The sequence below is a fragment of the Monodelphis domestica genome, chromosome 8 (assembly GCF_027887165.1).
Source record: "Monodelphis domestica isolate mMonDom1 chromosome 8, mMonDom1.pri, whole genome shotgun sequence".
In the NCBI taxonomy this organism is placed as follows: Eukaryota; Metazoa; Chordata; class Mammalia; order Didelphimorphia; family Didelphidae; genus Monodelphis; species Monodelphis domestica.
In genome coordinates, this window is record NC_077234.1 from 79,362,088 (window position 1) to 79,384,479 (window position 22,392).

The following is a 22,392-nucleotide window of genomic DNA, read 5'->3' on the forward strand; positions in this document are numbered from 1 at the left end:
CATTTACACTGGATGGAATCATGGGTGAGCAAAATTTATTGCTTACCCTTCCCAGGACAGGACAGCCTTTTTCTACTCATCTCCTATTAGTATCTATCAGTACCCCTCTCTCTATTCATAGTTCCCTGTTCTGTGTCGGGAAATCTGCCAAGGTGATAGCCACTGACACAAAAACATTCCTCATCTCCAGGAACATTAATTTGAACATACCAAAGGATTCTTTCATATCTAGTACCCTAATATCAATATTCTACAAGTCTCGACTTTGGTTGAGCATCTGTCACTCGGTTCATTTAATTTTTTGATCCAAGTAAAGGTGATAAAAGTGACACATGTTCTGGTTGTGGTTACTAATGTCAGATGACAGTAAAGGTTATCCACATGTTATTGTGGTGGTTTTGTGCTTTTTCCAGTGTGAACTCTCAGTTTAGAACCATGCAGATAAATAACATCTCAAAATTATAATGGTAGCAATCTTAGGTAGGAGACTTTAAGTGGCGTGTCATTACCATACAGCTAATGTGTATCAGAGGAAGGTACCAGGCCTTCCTTATTTAGATCCTGGTCATAAGATATTATTACCTCTTCCTTATGTTAATATTTATAATTAAAATTATATTTAAATTTAATTTGCATTTTACAGATGTGAAAATTTAACATGAGTGAGGCTGGGAAAAGCCTTATTTATCATTACAGAGCCAAAACAAGGGGAAAAAAGAAACGCTTTTCACTTGATATTCAGTGTACTATGCCACATAGGCTCAATTATAACTCCTTCTACACTATCAGCAAATAACTCAAATAAAAGCATTATGAGCAATGTAACTAGAAATATTGTGAGTAAAGCATTTTTCTAAAGTAAAAGTGCTTCAGAAATGGAATTACTATTAGAATTTTTTGTGCTATAAACCTTCCAACACAATAACTAGGAGAACAAATATAGCATCATATTCAGTTTGTTTTGCCTTTCCCCTTGAAGCTAGTGCAGTGTCCTCCTGATAGTACATAATTTTAAATTTTTATTTGAATAGAATTGAAATTTACAACTGAAAAATTCAGCAACTTGCTCAGGATCCAGTGATTACATTAGAACTGAGTTAACCCAAGGCTTTCTGGTGCTAAGTGAAGTGATATCTTCATGCCACAATACATTTTGCAACTATGGTTGTAAAAATTCAAATAAAAAATAAACCTTCCAGTTATACAAAAAGGCTTATCTTATATTGTTATCAGTTTGATCAGAACTACCTGTGAACTATTTTATTCTAGCTAATATAAATTAAATTTTCCTGTACCTTGTGATTCAGCACTATTATTTTGCTTTAAATTGGGTCAAAATTTAAGGGAGTCTCCTAGCTAAAGGTATTGTGAATAGATTCCACATTACCATATAGATATTAAATGTCACTCTAAAGTCTACTAAAGTGAGAATCTATAACATAATAGAAATGTAGATAGCTTTTCTGGTGGGATGTTAGTAAACTGGGGTTTTAAAATGGAATCAATTAATTTTTAGCACAAAAGGAATTGATGTAATATAGTATAAAATAAATTGGAATGAAATCCTCCCATTTAGAAGAAGATTTGATTTAACACATAAATAAACATTTGAAAGTCAAACAGCTGTAAACTGGTTTTGCGAAAATGCTCATTTTAAATGGTGGTCATCAATTCATCTGATTTTTCTTCAATGTTCCCTTGTTTAATTTTGTGACAATATATTAAAGTTACTCTCAGTATACACTTGCACTTAATGGAATTCAATGGAGTTCAAGTGCCTGAAATATATAAAAGTTATTTTGTATAGTTTGTGGTTGCTTTGAAAACCATAAGTATATTATAATTCTTATTGTGCCAATACTTAAAAATTAAATACACAAGATTGGAAGCTATATGAACTATTTCAGCTTGCAATGGCATTATTTAACATAGTATGAATAATCATAATAATCTATTACATTTCTTTTTACTACCTAGTGAGTTAGGGATTAGAATTGTTATTACCTTCATTTTGAACCAAAGGATAGATAATGAAACATAGGATCAAAGCTTCAGTTCTATGGTTCCACTCTCCAATAGATCATTCTTCTTTCAACAAACACACTAAAAAAGCAAAAGAAAAAGAAAAAAAATTGTTGTAGTTTGTTGTTTTACTTGAGCTTCCAAACAAATTTAGTCAAAAGACTGATTATGCAACCTCATATTTTGTTTCTAAAAGGGATAACAAGGGAAATATATCTGTAGGATAGTATAGCTGTTATATTACAAAACATTCCTTGAATATCACTAATTTCCACTTAATAATCCTTTATGTGTCACTCATCTATTTCCCTCTTTTTAAACACAAATATGTTTAATGTCAGCCTATACCAGCTGTGCATTTGATATTATATGTTTATATAATATAAAATTATATATAATGTATGTATATAGGTACATGTATAGGTACATACACATATATACATTTATTCATTTATTTATTTGTTTCTATATTTATTACACAGTAAACAAGACTTCTTTTCAGTTTGTCCTAAAAATAGTGTTTTCAAAACACCAAGAGATATGTACTGGCTAACAATATTTTTTAAGAATTTAAGAAAAAGCCCATGTTTACCATATCTATTCTCATGGTGATCTTAAATAAATGTTAATGTATTTACCTCTCAATCTCCATTTTTCCCAGACTAAAAAGTCATATTCTATTTAATTGAACAAACATTTATCAGACACCTTTTTTGCCAGGTAATAAAGGATATAAATAAGGCGAAATTTTCACCTTCATGGAACTGAGAGTGTCCTGGAAAGTAGGATATGACAAATATAGAGCTAGTTATGATATGAAATAATATGTAAGTTCATTAGATATGCTCCAAACAATCCTCTGTGAATTTTGATGACCTTATTATGAGGAAGACTTTGAAGAGGAGGGAGCATGTACATTGGACTTTAAAGGATAGGTATTAATGTACTAATAGTTTGGGAAGAGAGGGGTTCATCCCAGCATATCATAGTGGCAAAAGCACCAGGTTTGAAGTAAAACTTCTCCTCCAAAGCTTACTAGATATACAAACTTAAACAAATCACTTAACTTCCCTGGGACTCAGTTTCCATATCTTTAGAATAAAATATTTGGAGAAAATGGCCTCAGAAAGCCCTTTAAAATTTATCTATCTACTCCTATGATTCTAAATATGTAAAAGGGAGGTAGTATAAAGTGAATATAACAAAGTAGGTTAGCAACAGATTGTGGAGAGCTTTAAATTCTAATCTGATTCATCTAAATGCAATTCAGTTGGCCAAGTAAGAACCACTGATAGGTTTAAGAAGAGGGATACAGTAATATTATATACTCTAAAAAACAAACGTATGTAGTAAAATGAGTCTTTTAATTGTTATTACATGAGAAAGTGATCAAAGCATAAAATATTCTCAGAGTTCATTTTGCAGAAAAGATGAGCATTCCGTATGTTCTAACAGTCAAGGGTAGTTGAATAGTTTATTACCTTATATGATAACAATATGCATTTTAAAAAGGCAGAAATTGACAGCTAGAAGAAAAAATTACTTACGCTAATGACTTTTAAATGAATTAATTCTTATTAATTATTTTATCACAAAATCAACTAGTATTGTATTCCAAGTCATTTTAATTATGACAGTCAATAAAATTAGATAAACTCTAGACATAACAAAATAATTGGAACTTTTATATTCCTGTATAAGAAAGATACTCCACAGGCACAAATATTAAAATCATTATTAAATACTATGTTATATGAGACAATTATCTTTTTTAGAAAAGAATAAAAATTCTAAGATAGTATAAAAAGATACTTTAAAAGTATCATGAATATGGGGAATCATAATTTTTATCTGACTCAAAGAATTCAATTTAAATTCTCTTTTGATCAATTTCAGTTTGCTTAGTAATACTGTGTGTCTCTCTATTCTTTCTTTAATAGTAAATCATAGTCATAAACCAAGCCATATATGGTTATAATTTGTATATGCTTATAATATCCCTTTCTTAAGCAACTAAACAGTTTTTTAACAAAGTGAACTATGATGTTTACTGTAAATATTTGTGTGTCCCCAACTCACACACCCTCAGCTAAAGATCAAATTTCACTTAATGTCCAAAGCAATAAAGAGCAATCATTTTTATACTTTAAGAAAATAAGGTAATTGTTTACCTATAGATTTTTTAACTTCAGTTCTATACCATGATTTGCTGCTGAATAAATAAAAATTTGTCTATATTTCATATCATAAAAATGTTTCAATTTTATATTTTGCATTTCACACAGAGATTCATGCTCAAGCATTATTTTAATGTGGGTACATATCTGATAAAGGAAAATGCATCTAAAAACAAAAAACAAAAAAAATTACAGGTGTTAATTTCTCCTTTCTTCTTGATTGCAGAAGTGTTGGAAATGAAAGGCAATGAAAAAAAATACAGAAAGTTTGCTCTAATGAATCACCAGAGTGCATAATTAAAATAGAGTTTTCTACAGGGGGAGAAGAAAGTCCCACCATTTTGTTATACCAGTATCAGTGTCTAGCCAGTTTTTCAGATTTAGCCAGTGATATTGTCCAGTATTCTCATTAGATACTTCTCTATTAGTTATCTGTGCCCTTGTTTCCCTAACTAGATTGTAGACACATTTTGTGTGTGTGTGTGTGTGTGTGTGTGTGTGTGTGTGTGTCTCACAGATGGGGCTCACTCACCATGGTGCAATGGAAAGAATGTTGAACTTTGAATCTGGTAAAAACAAAATAAAAATCTGGGCCTCTGTATAAGGGCAAAGTTGTATTTAAGAACAATAACACTTTGTTATCATACCTAAAACCTTTTGAATACTTTTAATATGGAAAACAATTTGATTCCATCATTTCATATTTCTTTTCCATTATTAGAAATTTCATATAGAATTTGAGAAGATTTCCTTATTGGTCCTTAACCTTTTCCTCCCAGACTTGCATCTTATGATTGTGGTACATGGGTCGATTTCTCTATTCTAATGAGCTGTGATGAATCTGGCTCCAAGCTGAGGTGGAGGTCCAAGCCTATGGATTTCTGGTTTTAAGCACCTGGGAGTCTCTTATTGAAATGGGGCAAAGGAGGGCTTCAAGCAACCTATTTTACTTCTACTAATCATGGAGATATCTGATGTGAGCTTTGGACAATTAAGCACTTTACCAAAGCATGATACCTAAAACATGTGCTAGAAAACTCTCCAAGCTCCATATTTAACAAACTGTAAATGATAGGTCTTGTGTTATAAAACTCCTAAATGATATATAAGTATTTTAAACAATGACATTTAATTCCATTTAATGAATAACAGTATAATCTACAGACTATATTTTCTCAATAAATTTGCCATTCACTAAAAAATGAAAGGCATAAAAAATAGCTTCATCAGAAAAATGAAATTTGAAAAATTAATTTTTGAGGAATTTTATACATATTGAAGAGGATATATGAACTGATCTAAAGCATTTAATGACTTTCAAAGAACACAATGTGATATTTTGTATTGTTGCTTTCTTTTTTTCTCCTTTCAAGTTGTAGCATACACAGGCAATAACAGTCAATCTATCTCTGCTATATCTATTCAGCTGTTTTGAAAATGGAAGACTTGCTTTCTTTAGTTGTCTGCAGCAGCTTTATCTTTCACCTTAACATAAAATAATAATTTGAAAATAATATAATGGAGCACATTTTTCTTAAAAAGTAAAAGTTAAATGGCATTTAGTATGATATAGATAATATTTGTATTGTATTTTCTTTTTTCTTTAAACCCTCACCTTCTGTTTAGAATTGATTTAAGTATCAACTAGGCAAATAGAATGAAGTGCCTTGCACACAGACATAGAATTAGGAACTATCAGATATTAAACTTGAAATCAGGTCCTTCTGTCTCAAGGCCTGGCACTCTGTTAATTTAGCCACCTAATTTTCCTTGGGTTATATTTTGCACCCTTTTATCCATTACCAGTTGTTACTTCTCAAGTGGTTGGTTAGGCTAATATTCCTCAACATGTGGTTTGAGAGTCCCTAAGGCAGTGATGCTAAACATATGGCATGGGTGCCAGAGATGACAGGGAGAGAAATCCTGGTGGTCATGTGACTGCCCTCCCTCCCTCCCACCCCCACCCTCCAGTTCCTTACTAGAAAGGCAGAGGGACTTGGGCAGAGTTGATTCCCCTTCCCCTCTCCACTGTGACTGGAGACATTTTTTCTTCACATCCCCTGCCCCTCTGCCTAGCAGCCCAATGGGAGAACATAGTGGGTAAGGGTGGCAGCTCACAGATGGCCATTCCCCTCACCTTCTCTACACTCTGTGAGGGTTAAAATAGGGGTTTTGACAAAATAAGAGAGCAGCTTTTAATAATTTAATTTTAATGAGTATATAGTAGAGTTATAAATGAATATTATCCCTTTAAGCCAGAGAAAGCAGCTTTTAACAATTAACAATTTAGTTTAATTAAAATATAGTAAAAATGAATAAAGTAAAAGAGAACTATAGAAAAAGTTAGAGAGAGAAAACTTCCTAATGTCTATACTAGTTATCCTATAATACCTATGACTACCTAGAATTACTACCTATAACTGCCTGTATCCACCTATAATTTCCATAACTGCCAAAATCCAGCTAATCATCCTTCAGCTCAGCTCACATATATCCCAACCACCAATTAATGACAAACCCACACCCCCAGCAACCAACCCCCAACCACAAACTCACACCCAGCAGCCAACTTCCCAGCAACTGACAGACCAAACAACCGACTGCTGCCCTATCCCCTTTTTCTACCTTACTTCCTCTCTCTATGGTTCCTCCTTCCTGTTTCTATGGTTTCTACTTCCTGTCACTGTGAGCTGGTTAATCCCTACACATCTCTATGGTAAGAGGACCTCCAGCCTCCCCCACCCCTTAAACTGAAAAAGGAATAAAAATTCCTTTTTACAGCTCACTGAGGACATTCCTCACTTCACCCTCCTCTTTGCCTAGCAGCCCAATGGGAGCGCTTTCTCCCTCCCCTATGTACGGTAAGGGGGAGTGGGGCACCCCCGGCACTCAGTGGGAGGGCACAGCACTCCATTTCTAAAAGGTTCTACATCACTGCCTAAGGATTCCTTTTAGGGAATAATCAATGTAAAAATAAATGTGTTCACAATAATGCTCATTCATTTTAATGTATAATATGGTGAATGGACTAAATTATAACATGCATAAACAAAAGCTCTTTGTCTTCTTCACTTTTTAAGAATATTTAGGGGTCTTGGGAATAAAGTTTATGCATTGGTTGTCTAGACTTTGGACAATATGGAAACCGAACAACAAGGTACAGAGATCTGGTCTGTGCTTCATTCTCCAAATGAAGTCTTTCTAATCTACAGATTCTGGGTTGAACCTTTCAACAGTGAATCATAATCAGCATGAGGGTCCTGATTTTTCCTTTGTCCCTTCATTACATTGAAGAATTGGACATGATGCAGGACCAAACCACAATTTGAAACAAAGGTATTAATTCCTTCAAACAGATCAGATGATGCTTCTATTGCTAAAATCATCGTATCTTTGTCTTCCTAGTTCAGCAGCAACCTGAAGAATTCTGTATTATGACCACGCTCAAGCCACACTCCCTCTATTAGACCCCCTTTTCCTTTTCCTCTTCTCTCTTTCTTTTGCTTATGTTATTTACTTTGAAAGCTAGGACCACAAAGAAAACTGCTGATGCTGTCCCCTCCTTAGAAACCAGGGAAAGAGGTTATTCTTTTCCTAATGCTTTATGTTAGAGTTAGGAGGAGCCAGGAAAGTACAATGTGGAAATGCACATTCAGAATAACTCTGAGAATCTTATGTAGAGTCTATCACACAAAAAAAGTTTGGCTGGCTCCTCATTGCCACATTCCATAAGTGCTGTGGATTGATTGCATGAATGTAACCTCCTCTGTTTGAGAATACGGTTTGCCCTCAGTCTAACTGATAATGCAGGGACACAGGAAACATCATGGCCCCTGTGCTGGTTGTGAGTCACTGTTGAAAGATGACCTCCAGGAGTTGTAGATGAGAAAGACTTCACTTGGAGAGAGTGGAATGGAGCCAGAGCTAGGTGACCCATTGCTTTGCCCTCAGTCTAACTTCTTCAGCAGCTCCTTCAGCATCCAGTATAATATACTCTCATTATTTAAAACTGATAGAAAAGAAGCTTGTTCAATCTTATAATAAATGCATACTTTATAGTTTGTTTCATTTTTGGTTTTGTGTTTTTAAATCTTCAGAAGATTAAGGTAACAGCCCAGAAATTCCTCTAGGACTCTGCTGAAAACAATTCTACTGCAAACAATACCCAAAAGCACACTGAAATTGGAGGAACTCCCACAACCTGAACTCTGCTAACCTCATAGCCATTTTTTGGTATTTTATGATAATAATGCTCTTCACATTGCTGCAAATGTTTTTCATTTCACTGCCCACACTGAAATCTACATGAACATTGCCTAGGCAGACCCTTTATTCAAAAGCTAGAAATTGTTTAGTAGCAGGAAGATTCAGGGTTAGAACAGATCTGCCAAGGATGCTATCATATTTTTCAGTAATGTTTTGTGGAATATATGTGTATATGTTTCTATTTTTTTAGTCTAACCATGGATCTTTTGTAGAAAGAAGTATCTTCTACTAGCAGTTGTTATTGCATATTATAAGGATAATAATGAATAATATTATAAATAATAGAAACTTCAAGTTAAGAAATTAATAGGTCAATTCACCTTAATCCCATCATTTGAATTCCTGTTAAGAAATTGAATACATCTTTTCTGTATATGAAGACCTCTAAAACAAAACCTAGCTAGTGCTAGCAAAATAAATGCAATAATCTTTAACCATTCTCTTCTAATTTAGCACCTTTCCTCTTTTGATTATTTCTTAATTATCCTGTTCTTAGCTCGTTTGTATGATATCTCTCTACTCAGATTGGAAGATCTTGAAGAGCTGGAGGTATTTAACTCCCTTTGGATTCCCCCATGCTTAACATATTGCCTGACACATAATTATTCAGTGTTTATTAGCTTATAGATAAAATATATGATATTTTTATTCACAGAAAAAACAGAAAGTACCATTAAAAATTCCCAAATAGATTAAACACTGTTACTTAATATTTAATATTACCTGTCAGATAATTACTATTTTTGGTCTCCTTTGTGGGGGTGAATAAAGTGATACCTTTTAACATGAGGAGTGAGTAGAATGTTTTTATGATGGAATAATGTACAGATTTTTGAAGCATTTGGACAGAATTGTATCTAGAAAACAAAGTACAAACCCTTGATGTATCTGGGATTGGAAAAATAGAATCCTTTGACTATGAGATAAATGTGAAGAAAACAAAATAGGAAAATGTTAAAGGGAAGACTAAAATGTACATGGAACTACAGTTGAAGAGATTTCTCTTTCAGAGACAGCTAGAACAGTGGTTCTCAACCTCTTAATTTCTAGCAATGAGAATACATAATGCATATCAAGTATTTACATTCTGAATCATAACTATAGCAAAATTACAGTTTTGAAGTAGCCACCAAAATAATTTTTTGGTTTGGGGTCACTGCAACATAAGGAACTGTATTATGGGGTCATGGCAATAGAAAGGTTGAAAACCACTGAGCTAGAAAGTTGAGATGAAAATTTTGTACATTTAAAAAAAATTTAATAATGTAGATTTATATATTTGAGTAACAATTAAAATTAAAGAAAGACTCTTGGAAGTTAGAAGGGGAAAAATGGATTTGATACACCAAGTTTAATAATAACAAATAAGAAAAATTGGAGTTGGGGAAATTTTTTAATGAAAATCTTGGCAGAAAAACATGTCAAATGATATTACTTAATAGCCAAGATAGAGAATAGACCCCCAATACCCTAGATTTTAGGAAAACAGATTTCTAGAGGATCAGAGAAAATAAAAATATAATTTTATGTTGATAGATCATCAAAGGAACTAGAGGGTACCACACACAGGAGATGCTGAAAAAGGAGATTTGGAAACTTTGTAGAATCACAAAGGGCAAAGGAAAGGGTGAAACAGATACAGAAACCAATATAGATGCTGAGAGAGTTCTACAATTATTTTAGTTTTCAGGTAGACATATAAAAAATAGAGAAAGGGTATATAAAGCCAAAGATGATTCCCAAAGAATACTTGAGGCTTTAAAATTATCACATAAGGATGCTTGATAGCTACATCATATTGATGAATGAAAACTTGAAATGGAAATATTCCAAAGAATAATAATATATGAAAAAAGATAGCATCTTTGAAAAAAATCCTTTGACCTTTTGATTTTTTTAGAAGACAGATAAAATAAATTATTTTTATTAATTTAACCCCAATTAGTAACATTTATAATTCTATTTCTGTGTTCAATCACAGTTTTGGTTTATAGTTTTTAGATTTTCTGTCCAGTATAATAAAATTATATATATCAAGTCCAACTAAAAATCCTACTCACAACTAGCTGATGCTTGCTAATCATGCTAATATTATGTCATTTGAGAAATTGAGAAAAATTGGAGAAATTATCCCTGACTTTTTACGTTTTGACTTTGGTTATATATGATGTTTCAGCCACTGTTTTTGCAAAATATGTAATGTTCTATCAAGTAAATTTAGTATTTTAGATGTTAATTTTCCTCATCTGACATACTGGCTATGAGACCCAAGGCAAGATACTTTAACTGTCAATATTCTAGTCTACTCCCTAGGATGATAAATTTCAGAGAAGGTATTGACTTACATAATTGGAAGGGATTTCATCATCTTTAGAGATTTTTTTAAAATCCAATTTAATTTTATTATTTTATTAAGGTAGAATCAAATATTATCGAAATGAAAGAACCCTAAAAAAGCTTCTTTTCTAAGCCTCTCCTTTCAGAGGTGAAGACATTAAGGCCCAGCAAGAATTAACAAATTTATCATTGAGTCCACAAAACTGCAGAATTGGCAGAGCTATGTTTAGATCTCAAGTTTTATGACTCCAAGTTCTCTGCTGATTATTCTGTGTCCCATACCAACTAGTAAAATTTTTATGAAGTCTTTTTATTTTTATAAGTCCAACTTGATTTCCAAACATTCATTAAATGAATGAATTTGGTCTCTGGCCAAAAAGAGGATAGTGGGTATTGGAATCCTTGTTATTTGTTACTGACATTATTCTATTTTCAACTAATTCTTTTCATTGATATATTTTTACTTTGGAGAAAATAGCATGAATGTCGTCTCAAAGCTTAAAAAGTGTTTTGACACTAGTTTGAATGATGTCTTGACTTGTTCACTCAATAGTTTTTACTATGAATTTAATGTTGGCTTAATAGTTCTCTGAATAGTAGGTGCTTTAATTTGTATCTACCATATATATGTACAAGTATGTAGACATGTATGTATGTATGTATGTAGGTAGGTATGTATGTATGTATGTATTGATACTCCTCAGTAACCATGCTGTATAAAGTTCCTCTTGATAAGTGCCTCTATCTTAACTAAATCAGTATGGGTAATTTATCTATAATTTGAAATAAGATGAAATATTCAGATCTGATGAGCAAAAATAATTACTTAATATAAGAACAGTGTCACATTAATTATATACAAATACCAAATGACTTCTATTTTGATTTATTAAAGCTTTTTAAAAGTATTCTCTGGAAGATCACTTTAAACATGCAGACATAATAAACTTATGCTTTCTTTTTTTTTTTTTTTTGGACAGTCTGTGCAGGCATGAAATGGAATCCATATCTTGGTTCCTTGTTTGCCCTCCCCATTCTCCTTTCCTAAGTTAAAGGCTGGCTTTGTCAATGAAGAGTGTATGTTTATCGCTTTTGTTTCATTATATAGAATTAAAATCAAAATGTAGTCTAATATATTCTGGTAAAGGGAATCTATTGGTTTTTTATTATATAAGCCACAAGCAATTCACTATGTGCCATGCACTCTGCTAAGCAAAAAAAAAAAAAAAAGAATCAGTCCCTTTCCTCCAGGAGTTTAGATTCTAGGATCAAAAACAAGACCCAAAAGAGAGTTTAGTGGGGGAAGGAGGAAGGTATTTGTGGTTAAGGATGCATGTAGATGGAGAGCTTTTGTGGCCAGGAATGAAAGATGTCTAGTCTGGCCCTACCCTAAAAGAGAGGTCTTTGGAGAAACTTGCCCATAGAAAAGGAAAATTAGCATGACCGAGAGATCTTCCAGGCTGAGAAGGTCATTGACATTAAGGGAAATTTTAGTTTTAAGATTATGGCTGAGTTGTGAATGCAATATATGGAAAGCTCTAAGACACAGAGCTAGGAGGAGCAATATTAAATCTATTAATATATGAAAAATAAAGGACAACTTTAGTCTATCTTTAGAGACATTCCAGTCATTTTGTTCAGAGATTAAGGAGTAATCAATATTCCTCTGTAGCCTGGCTTCAACAATGCATACTGGGAGCCAGTGATCACAAAGCTTATTTTGGATATTTATAAGTATCTCAATTTTTAAAATTTTATTTTTTCAACTGCCTTCAGGCTTTACTCCCCTCAGTCTTAAACTTTGAATATATAGGAAGGTATATTTCCATTTCCCCCCAAATTTTCACAGCTAAGACTTCAATGTAATTGGCACACCAGTGTCTTCAAAAATATGCAGACAGATATGGCAGTACCTAAATCTAGATTCCAGGATTTTGTTGTTGGTAGTTTAAAGTTTCTCATAGAATATTTCTCATTAGGGCTCCAAGAATGCAAAATTATTTATAGGATCTTATGGAACTAAGAGTGTAATTTTTAGATCTGAATGTGCATTTCTTCTTTGCTGAATTTTCCTTTCCCCATTATTATAACACAGCAAAAACCAGTTTCTGAATACAAAAGCAACCTTTCTCTTAACTTTGCATTCATTTTTAAAATCATTTATTTATTTTTAAGATTTTTAAAAAATCGAGCTTCAAAGTCTCTCCCCTCCTGCCACTTCCTCATCCATAGAGAAATCAAGTGATATTATAGCAATTAGACATGTGAGATCATATAAACTATAGTTCCACATTAGCCATATTGCAAAGAAAAAAGGGGGGGGGAGTACACTTTAATTTGTACTCTAAGTTCATCAAATCTCTCTCAAAAGATGGATAGAATTTTTCATTATGAGTCCTTTGGAATTTTGATTTAGCATTTACAAATCACTCCAAGCATTTTAATAATGGTGTGTCCCATCCTTCTTGTGTCTTTTTTACTGATCACCTGAGCAGTCCAATACTATGGTTTGATTCAGTGAGTCACAGATGGTTATAGACTGTGGAATAAGCTTCTGGAGTTATTCCATAAAATATATTTTGGGCACAGTCCCATGGGTGTGCCTGAATTCACAGCACTTCAAAGAAAGCCATATTATGGACAGAGAAAGAATAGTGATTCAGCTACATGAAACAAAAATAGACCAAAAAATTCAATTGGCAATAAGAAACTTGGGGGAAAAAATAGCTTTTCTCCTTTCATTACCACATTCAGAGAATTGTCAGAGAATCAAATAAAGCACTCAGATAGAGAGTATAATATTGGACTTAGTACTCAGAAGTAGTGACAAGAAGACATGGAGTTTGAATCTTTCTAAAAATACAAATTGTGTGACCCTGAGCAAGTCATATAAGATCTCCGAACCTCAGATTCACCTGTGTAATATGTTGCTAATAATATAGCATCAAAATTGTGTAATCAAATGAGATAACATATAAAAAATTCTGTAAACACTAAAGCACTTACATAGTATTTTTAAGTGAACATTAATTTTATTATCATTATCATGGTATGTTAAAACATCTGGAAATTTTTAAAATAATCTCTCCATAATATGGAAATATGTTTTGACTGATAATACATATATAACTCAGTAGAACTCCTAGTCAATTCTGAGGGCATGGAAAAAAGATAACATCAACCATGAAACTTTGGAAAATGTGTAAATTTGTTATTGGAATAAAATAAAGATAAAATTAAAAAATAAAATAAAATAATCGTTCAATATGTTCAATTATACAAAATTGCCACAAAGACAATCTAATCCAACCCCAGTGAATTATGATAACAGAGAAGTAGTATAGTAACAAAAAAAAATTAAAATGCATTTTAAGATATTAAAAATGTTTTAAAGTATTTTCCATCTTATATTCACAACAACCCTTGGAAACAGGTGCTATTTTTATTCCCATTTTATAGATAAGGAAAATTGAGGCAGATAAAAGTTATTATTGCTCAGTGTCAATACTTAAATATCTAAAACTAGATAGGAACCCAGGATTTACTGATTCCAGTCCCAGCACTTTATCCACTACTCTATGTAGTAGTTTATAAATGACATAGTCTGTATTCCAAATCTGTTCCATGACTACTCTTTCTCTTGTGCCTGGTGGTCAGATCTATGGCCTTTGAATTTTAATTTTAATAAGACATAAGCAGTTATAAGGCACCTTTATTTACATCTTCTTAAGATCTTTCTAGCAATTCAAAATAATGACCAAAATTTGTTCCTTCATTAGATATTCATTGATACAAATAAATATGAATTCCCCTGAAATAGTAACATGTATTTGAATCATCAACATTTGAAGTTATAAATGTATAAATTATGGTAATTGGTCCAAGCTAAATGAAAATAGACAGTGAGGAATAATATGACCATTTTACAGAATTTGTTAATTGCACTAATTCTGACCATGGTGTTCCTTTTGAATGCTTTTTGCATTTTATTGAAATATACAAAAACATGACATAGCATTCATGAAAAGCAGAGTTTAACTCTTTAGTAATTTTTCATAGTTACCCTTTTTGCACTTTTTATTTGTATAGTGTTTGATGAATTTAATCATTTGTATTATAAACATCTCCTGTATTCTGCTTACAACCAGTGATGAGATTTTTAAAAAACATACTTGAGATCCTTACTAGAAGCCACTTATCCATGACAGTGGTCTCTTCCCCTAATCACTACACTCTGAGAAGCATGGAGGTAAAATAGAAAAAGTGATCATTAGACCTGAAGTCAATTGGCATAGTCCTCAATCTGGTTTAACAGGATGTAGCAAGCATTTATTTACTAGCTCACATGAATCAAAAACTTTTTTCATTCCTTAGAAGTTGTGTTACCAAGTTAAAGTCTCTTCAACTCTCTGAACCTGTTTTCTCATACCAAAAATTGGTTTAATAATATCTACAGGACGTATTTCATGGGGTTGTTTTGAGGACAGAGCTATATAAATCTTAAATATGCAATAAATCTGAGATCTTTTCTCTGGGATAAGGCATCACTATCTTATTTCATGCTATTCCTTTCTCTAAATTTAGAGTTTAAATTTCTGAAATATATATATATATATATGAGTATAAGAGTTGGTTATTTTTAAACAACTATCATCCTTCTAAAGACTTGGCAATTGCTTTTTAATTAATTTGTAGTTCTAATCCTTTGAATCAAATGCCTATATTTCTACTTAGTTTGAATATAATATTGCATTGGGCTCAATCACTTTATGGCTAAACCTACAGCATGTAAGACTTTTATCATGTTTATTTTCAATACAAATATCTATACTTGGGATGTGTACTAGATATATCATGGGGGTGGGGAGGTTTGAAAAGTTAGAAGAAAAAGTAGATATCATGGATAAAGAAATGTCTGTGCCACGCTGATTTGCAAGATGCTGAGTATGCAAGAATCTTATTAAAAATAAAAATTGGTGTTTGTTTAGTAATATTAGGTTTATTTGCGTATCATTCCTTCTCTGAAATTCAGTACCATTGTTCAAATTCTTCTAAAATTTCTTCATTGTTTTCTTTAAATTGTTCATTGTCCCAGACCTTTCTCAAATTAATGTCGATATTCAAAGGTCATCTTGTTGATTACTAAGTAGGAAGTTCTAAAAATCTTTAGGCATACATATCAACAAATGATAGCAAAAAATTGGATTTTACCCAGATTTCAATCCATGTAGTATGTTAATCAACTTATTGCAATTGAAACCCAATTAACCACCTTTAATTTATCTAATTTTGCTTATCACATCCTTAGGGCCAAGGTGCCAGCAGGTCCTAAAACTGAAAGAAGAACCACATATTTAGGACACTATGTCAAACTCTGCTTTTTTTTCTTATGCTTGTCCATAGCTTCAGAAAGTAATATAATTATCTAAAATCAGTAATTACTGAGAAGTGATGGATTAATATGCAGAATTAGGCACATTTTCGGACATGACCAATGCAGGAATTTGTTTGGCTTGAATATGCTGTCTTGTTACAAAGACTTTGTTCCCTCCCCCACCCATTTCCTCCATGTAGAGGAGTAATATGGGAAGGAGAAAAAATAATAAAAAGTAAAATTAAATCTAAAATAATCAAATAATTAATAAGTACTTCTGGGTCCAAGGAGCTCTTACACAGCCTTTTGATGAAGGTAAAAGAAAAGAGAGTAAAAAGTTGGTTTGAAGTTTAACATTTTTAAAAAATCACCTAAGATCTTGGCACATGTTCTTATCATTTCCTGGCAAATAGAGGGAGAAGAAATGGAAGCAGTGTCAGATTTTATATTATTTGGCTGCAGATTACTACAGGCTGATTCTGTAGCCACGATAGTAAAAGAAGCTTGCTCCTTGGAAGGAAGGTTACGGAAAATCTAAGAAAAATTCAGAGATATCACCTTGCTAAGAAAGGTCTGTATAGTCAAAGTCATTTTTTTCCAGTAGTGACATATGGCTGTTACACTTCTATTAAAAAAAAACAAAAACAGATGAGTGCCACAAAATCAGTGCTCTAAAATTGTGGTGCTAGAGAAGAATTTTGAGTCTCTCAGACAGACAGATCAAATCAAACAATACTTAATGAAACTAATTCAGACTATTCAATGAAAGGTAAAATATTAAAGCTTTAATCTAAATACTTTGCCCACATAATGAGAAGTCAAGACCCAATGGAAAACCTGATGTTGGGAAAGATTGAAATCAAAAGGAAAAGGACATGGCAGAGGATGAGATGGATATATAGTGTCATTAGAATAACAAACATGAACTAGGGTGTATTTTGAGAGTAAAAAATAGAAGAGTTTGACATGCTCTGGTCCATGGGGTTATGAAGAGTCAGATATGACTGAATACCTGACCAATAAACAACAGCAAAAGAAAAATACCCAATGCACAAAATGAATCAAATGTGGAACAGACATTTATTTCCTACACTCAAGGCAATACTTAAATACAAAGAAGACTCCTGTGAGCATATATATTTTACTTACACATGGACTGAAGAATCAATACTATTTACCACTTTTATCATCTGCTGTAAAGTAGATATTTAAAACCAGTACTAGAAGGATATGAGAGGAGGGACAATTGAATGGAAGGAGTGGGAAATGGGGAGAGAGGGAGAGAGAAGATTCTTTTTCCTCTCTCTTTTTCTGGGAGAAAGATAGCCACGTCTTTCCCCCCTGACAGGGGGTATATATCTGCTCAGAGAATAGTTCTGGGAGATGGAGGACACCCACTGTCACTTCCTTTCAGAAACCTGGGGTCATCCCACTATCAAGGAGAGATGTTGTTCCTTGGGTGAGGCAGTTTGGATCCCTGGGATCCTGAGCTAACCTTCCCCTTTTGGGGAGAGATGTGATTCTCCCTAAATCCTCAGTCCCCTTTCCTAGCCTCAGGCTAAAGTAGTAACCAATATATTTGGGTTCACACAGGGAAGGAGAGGTAGGAGTGTCAGGCAAGGAAAATTGGAGGGCTGGAAACCCTAACACTGGTCCCCTCTGGCAGACTTCCTCCCCCCCCTCCTCCCGCACCTCCCCAAGTTCTCTAGGTTCAAGGCACCTTGAATCCTCCTCTGGCCAGCTGCTGGTTGATCCCTATTCCTCAGCTAATTAGCTTTTAATTCATGAGTCTAGCAACAGGTCAAGGAGAGAGAGAAATCTCAGGGAGAGGGAGAAATCTCAGGGAAAAATCTGGATGGCTCTGGCCAGCATGAATCCAAATCCAAAACCCCCTTTAGAATTCAAGTAGTTGTTCTTGATGAATCCTAATGGAATCCCAGAAGGAATAACAGTTCCCAAACTGATGGGCTCTTTCTCAGTTTCCAGGACAACCTTTCCTCCTCCACCTCCCAGGCTGGAAGACTGTTGACAGTTGAAACTTCTCTTTTTCTGCCCCTCCTCCACTATTCTTCAGTTGATCTCTCCTTCAGCTTGGCTTCTCATTGCAACTCCTGGATCTCTCTTTCTTACATTACAAAACCATCTAAATATGGAGCCCTTTAAGGAATTGTTCATTAAACCTTTTCACATTTCAGTTTGTTTCTTCACTATACCTGTGATGAGATATTTCTTTTGGTAGGATTCTGAAAAAGGCCTTGCATTGCATTCTCAATGGTGATCATTGGCTCAAAGAACAGAGGAATAATTTCTAGGGATTTCTTCCACTTAAGCCAGTCAGCAAAACCAAAGACCCAGAAGTTCCAAAGCTTTTGAATTCACAGGGTTATATTCAAAGATGTATATGGACGTCTGGAAATAGTCTTTTATTTGTTCAAGAAAGGAAACAAAGTTAAAAAAAAAACAGCTGGAGACCCAGATTTAAGCTGGCTAGTTGATTTCCACTAAATTTGTTATCACATTGACTATGTCCACACAGGAGCTGGAGTTGGAAATAGAGCAAACTGCCCACCCATCATTCTACACCAAACAGCATCAGAACTACAGGATGTTGATTGGAAAGTTAAGACAGAGAAACAAAGATGTGGGGTCAATCCTTTTTTAAAACCTCACTGAGCCCTGGGTGGTTCCTTCTTAATGACCAATAGAAATGTTACTTTATCTGAAAAAAAAATCCCTTCAATGTTGAGTCATACATCACCAGAAGCTGGAAGTGAGCAAAAAATTTCTCCACATGTTCTATTTCAGCCCTGGTTACACTCTGTCAGGAAATATCCAATTGAATATTTCTGCCTACAATGTTAGTGAAAAGCTGGCTCCAGGAATGTGTCAGTATTATAAAATATCAATCAGGTTTATTTTGTGAGGAACCACTATTTACAGAACCATGTAGAAAGTTACAAAGGAGGAATGAAAGCCCCTATCGTGAAGTCCATTACTATGGCTCTTTTTTATTTTCACCATAACTGTTTTCTATTGATGCCACTCCATATGATTAAAGATTCATTTCAGTAAATAATTTTTACTTCCTTTGCCTAAATGCATGTTGCATTTTTGTTGTCACAGCAGAATAATAGGTCGGTATATTTTAATTGCCAGAAATGTTATCAAATGATTTTTCTTTTCATCATCAAAAGTATGAGTAACAATTTTCAAAAAATAAATGTTTATTTCTGGCTTAGATTTATTACTAAGTAAACAGTTTTAGGAAGGGATCTGCATGAAGTAGCATTTGTACAATATTTGACCTCATCTTATTTCAGGTCAAACTGCAGGTTTCTTTTTTGCCGTTATGGTGAAGTAAGAGGAAGAAATGCTTTGTTGGTGTAATTAAGGTATTTCTAGAGCAAACAGAAGACTAAAAAGCACATGATGAAAGAATTTTTTTTCCAATATGCATCTGGATTTGCTTTACTTTTTTCTGCTTCTTATAACAATCTGTTCTACCATATTTGTGGAGGTGAAATGCTATTTTTGAATTAGAGAAGATATTTACAAGAAAATTATAATAGACACAAACAAATAAAGGAGACATGGATATAAAATAGAGATAGAGAGAGGGAAATAAATAATTTTGTGTTATATGTTATATATATACATATATAATATTTATCATTTATTGAGCTCTTAATATATGTGACTTAGGATATCAATGCAAGAAAACAACATAGTCCCTGACCTCAAAGAGGTATCTCCTAATGAGGGAAAACAAACCACAAAAAAGAGTTGAGAGAGAGACAAGAAGATAGCAAGGAAGTATTTGTTGAGGACTTGGGTGTTGGCAAGATATGGCAGATTCAGCTATGCAAGTCATGGAACCTAAGATTTCTTTTGAAAATGGTTAGTACCTTTCCAAGTTTTGATGATGATAGGTGGAGAGAGACCACAATGTAGTGATGACTGAGGAGACAGACAAAAAAAAATTGAACTAAAATGTTTGGACCCCTCTCTGTCAAATAAAACATTTTGTTATAAATTTTAATCTATGGCCATTGAGCTTATTTTAGAAAGATAAATAGATGATAGATATCTATCTTTTAATATAATTGATATTCATTGTAGTTGTTTTTTATACCTTTAAAAATTATACTAAGGAATCTACAGACTTCACCAGACAATTCCTGACATGCCAAAAAGTGAAGAAACTCCTTTGGAAGGTGGACTTTACTTTTGTATCATGTTTCAATTTTGATTGGTAAAAACTTAAGAGTATGCTATTTTGATAGGCAGCATGGAGGAATTGATGTGATAGGATTACAGGAAGGTGTGGGTTCAAGTTATACTTCTAATTCATGATGGTTTTGAAACCCAAGCAAATCATTTGACTTCTCAGTTATTTTTAAGACTATTGACTGCTGATAAAGTTCCATCTTGCATTGGTAGAAGACATTTCTTCATTTCATGTTCATGAAACAATAAGTCGAGTGTCTATATCCCATAATATAAATATGAAAATATAAGGGAAAAGGCCAAATATTTAGTTAACTGAAAGGAAATACTTAATATAGATAGATCAATAAACAGCAAGCTATAAAGATAAATATGTTCCAATATGTAAACTCTAGAATGTTTTAAATATGCCTGTTTTTAAACCCACCTAAAAAAACTTGTGTTTACTATTTGTCACATTTCCTTCCTGCTTGACTGTGAATCTGTTTGCTCTATTTTTAATCTATGCCAGATAGTTAGTCAATATCCCTTTACTAAATCCTATTATGTATAAGACTATGTTAAGCAGAGGGAATGCAAAAGGAGGCAAAAGCAATTTATGGAGCTCACTAACTTAATGGAGGAGACTATATGTAACAAAATATGGATAAACAATCCATATGCAGGATATATTAGCAGAAGACAGGCACTAGGTTATGAAAGATGTCCTTAAAATGAGATGTTTTTTGTAATTTGTAGGAATCCAGGGAAGTAAGTGAGTGGAGATGAGAAGGTAGGGCATTCCAAGTATGGGAGAAAGTTGGAGAAAGTTCCTGAAGCTGAGACATGGAGTGTTTTGTTCAGAATATATTAAGGAGGCCAATGTCCCTAGATAAAGAATACAGAGTGGTGAGTAACATATAAGAAGATTCACTGTATTTATTATATGAAAAAATAGTTCTATTCTGTATAGCTGAGAAAAATATTTTTTATTGTGATTGGCAAATGAAAGTTACTGAAATGCTTATTGAGTGATTGATTTATGTACATATGTGTGTTCGGTACACTAGAGTAGTTTATTCCAGTATGAGATATGGGATTTTATTCTTATTTAAAACTACCAAAGTGCCCAGCATATTTTTTATTAAATATTATTTCCCCATTACTTTTTCAAACCTTTTTATCATATGCTCTTATCATACATACATTGGTTCTTTCTGAACTCTTCATTTAATTCCATTTCAGACAGTTTTTGTAATTATTCCTTTTTATTATAATTTTGAGATATGAGTTCTAATCATCCATTGCTCTTTTCTTCTGAAAACTGCCTGCACAGATCCTTTGACCATTTATTATTTGGGGAATGGTTCATACTTTTATAAATTTGACTAAATGACGTAGATATTTAATAAATGAGAACATCATCAGAGAAATTTTAGGTAATTTAAAAATATGATTTCCCAGTTGATGATACTTTTTAGCAAAATTTTGGTTTCCTGATTTTCTTTTTTTTTATTTTGTCTAACACAATTTTATCCCTCCCTTTTTTACTTCATTGAACCATTATAGATTTTGCTCCAACCTCTATGGTAAATCTGAGTGTCTTTATCTTTCAAATGTATCTTTTCTAAACAATAATACAGTGCTAGATTCTGGTTCCACTTTTTTTTTTTAGTTTAAAAGAAATTTTCTCCCAATTTACATTAGTGAAATTTTTCAACAGTCATTTTCTGACATTTTGCCATCCATGTTCTCTCCTTCACTCCTAGCATTCCCCTACTTGCCTAAGATGGCAGGTAATATGATATGGGTTGTACATGTATTGCCATATAATATATATTTCCATGTTCATCATGTTGTGAAAGATGACACATATCACTTACACTAGAGAAAAATCCAGAGAATCAACAAATGAAGTATAGCGTGTCTTAATCTGCATTCTGACTTTATCAGTTCCTTGAATAGTAGTGGATAGGCTTTTCTATCATGAGTTCTTTTGAGTTGTCCTAA

General features: G+C 33.1%; 1 protein-coding gene and 1 long non-coding RNA gene across 10 annotated transcripts in view; one reads left to right on the plus strand and one right to left on the minus strand.

Moving 5' to 3' along the window:
- LOC103099859 (uncharacterized) overlaps positions 1-6,860 on the minus strand; it is a 52,224-nt gene extending 45,364 nt beyond the window's left edge. For all 6 annotated transcript variants that reach the window (XR_001624325.2, XR_001624329.2, XR_008914118.1 and 3 more), the window contains exons 1-2: positions 6,756-6,860; positions 2,005-2,103 (exon numbers count right to left, since the gene is read on the minus strand). This is a non-coding gene — a long non-coding RNA (uncharacterized LOC103099859). The remainder of the gene's footprint in view (positions 1-2,004; positions 2,104-6,755) is intronic.
- The window catches only part of ERBB4 (erb-b2 receptor tyrosine kinase 4), a 1,424,132-nt gene that overhangs the window by 711,119 nt on the left and 690,621 nt on the right, over positions 1-22,392 (plus strand). The window lies entirely within an intron of this gene.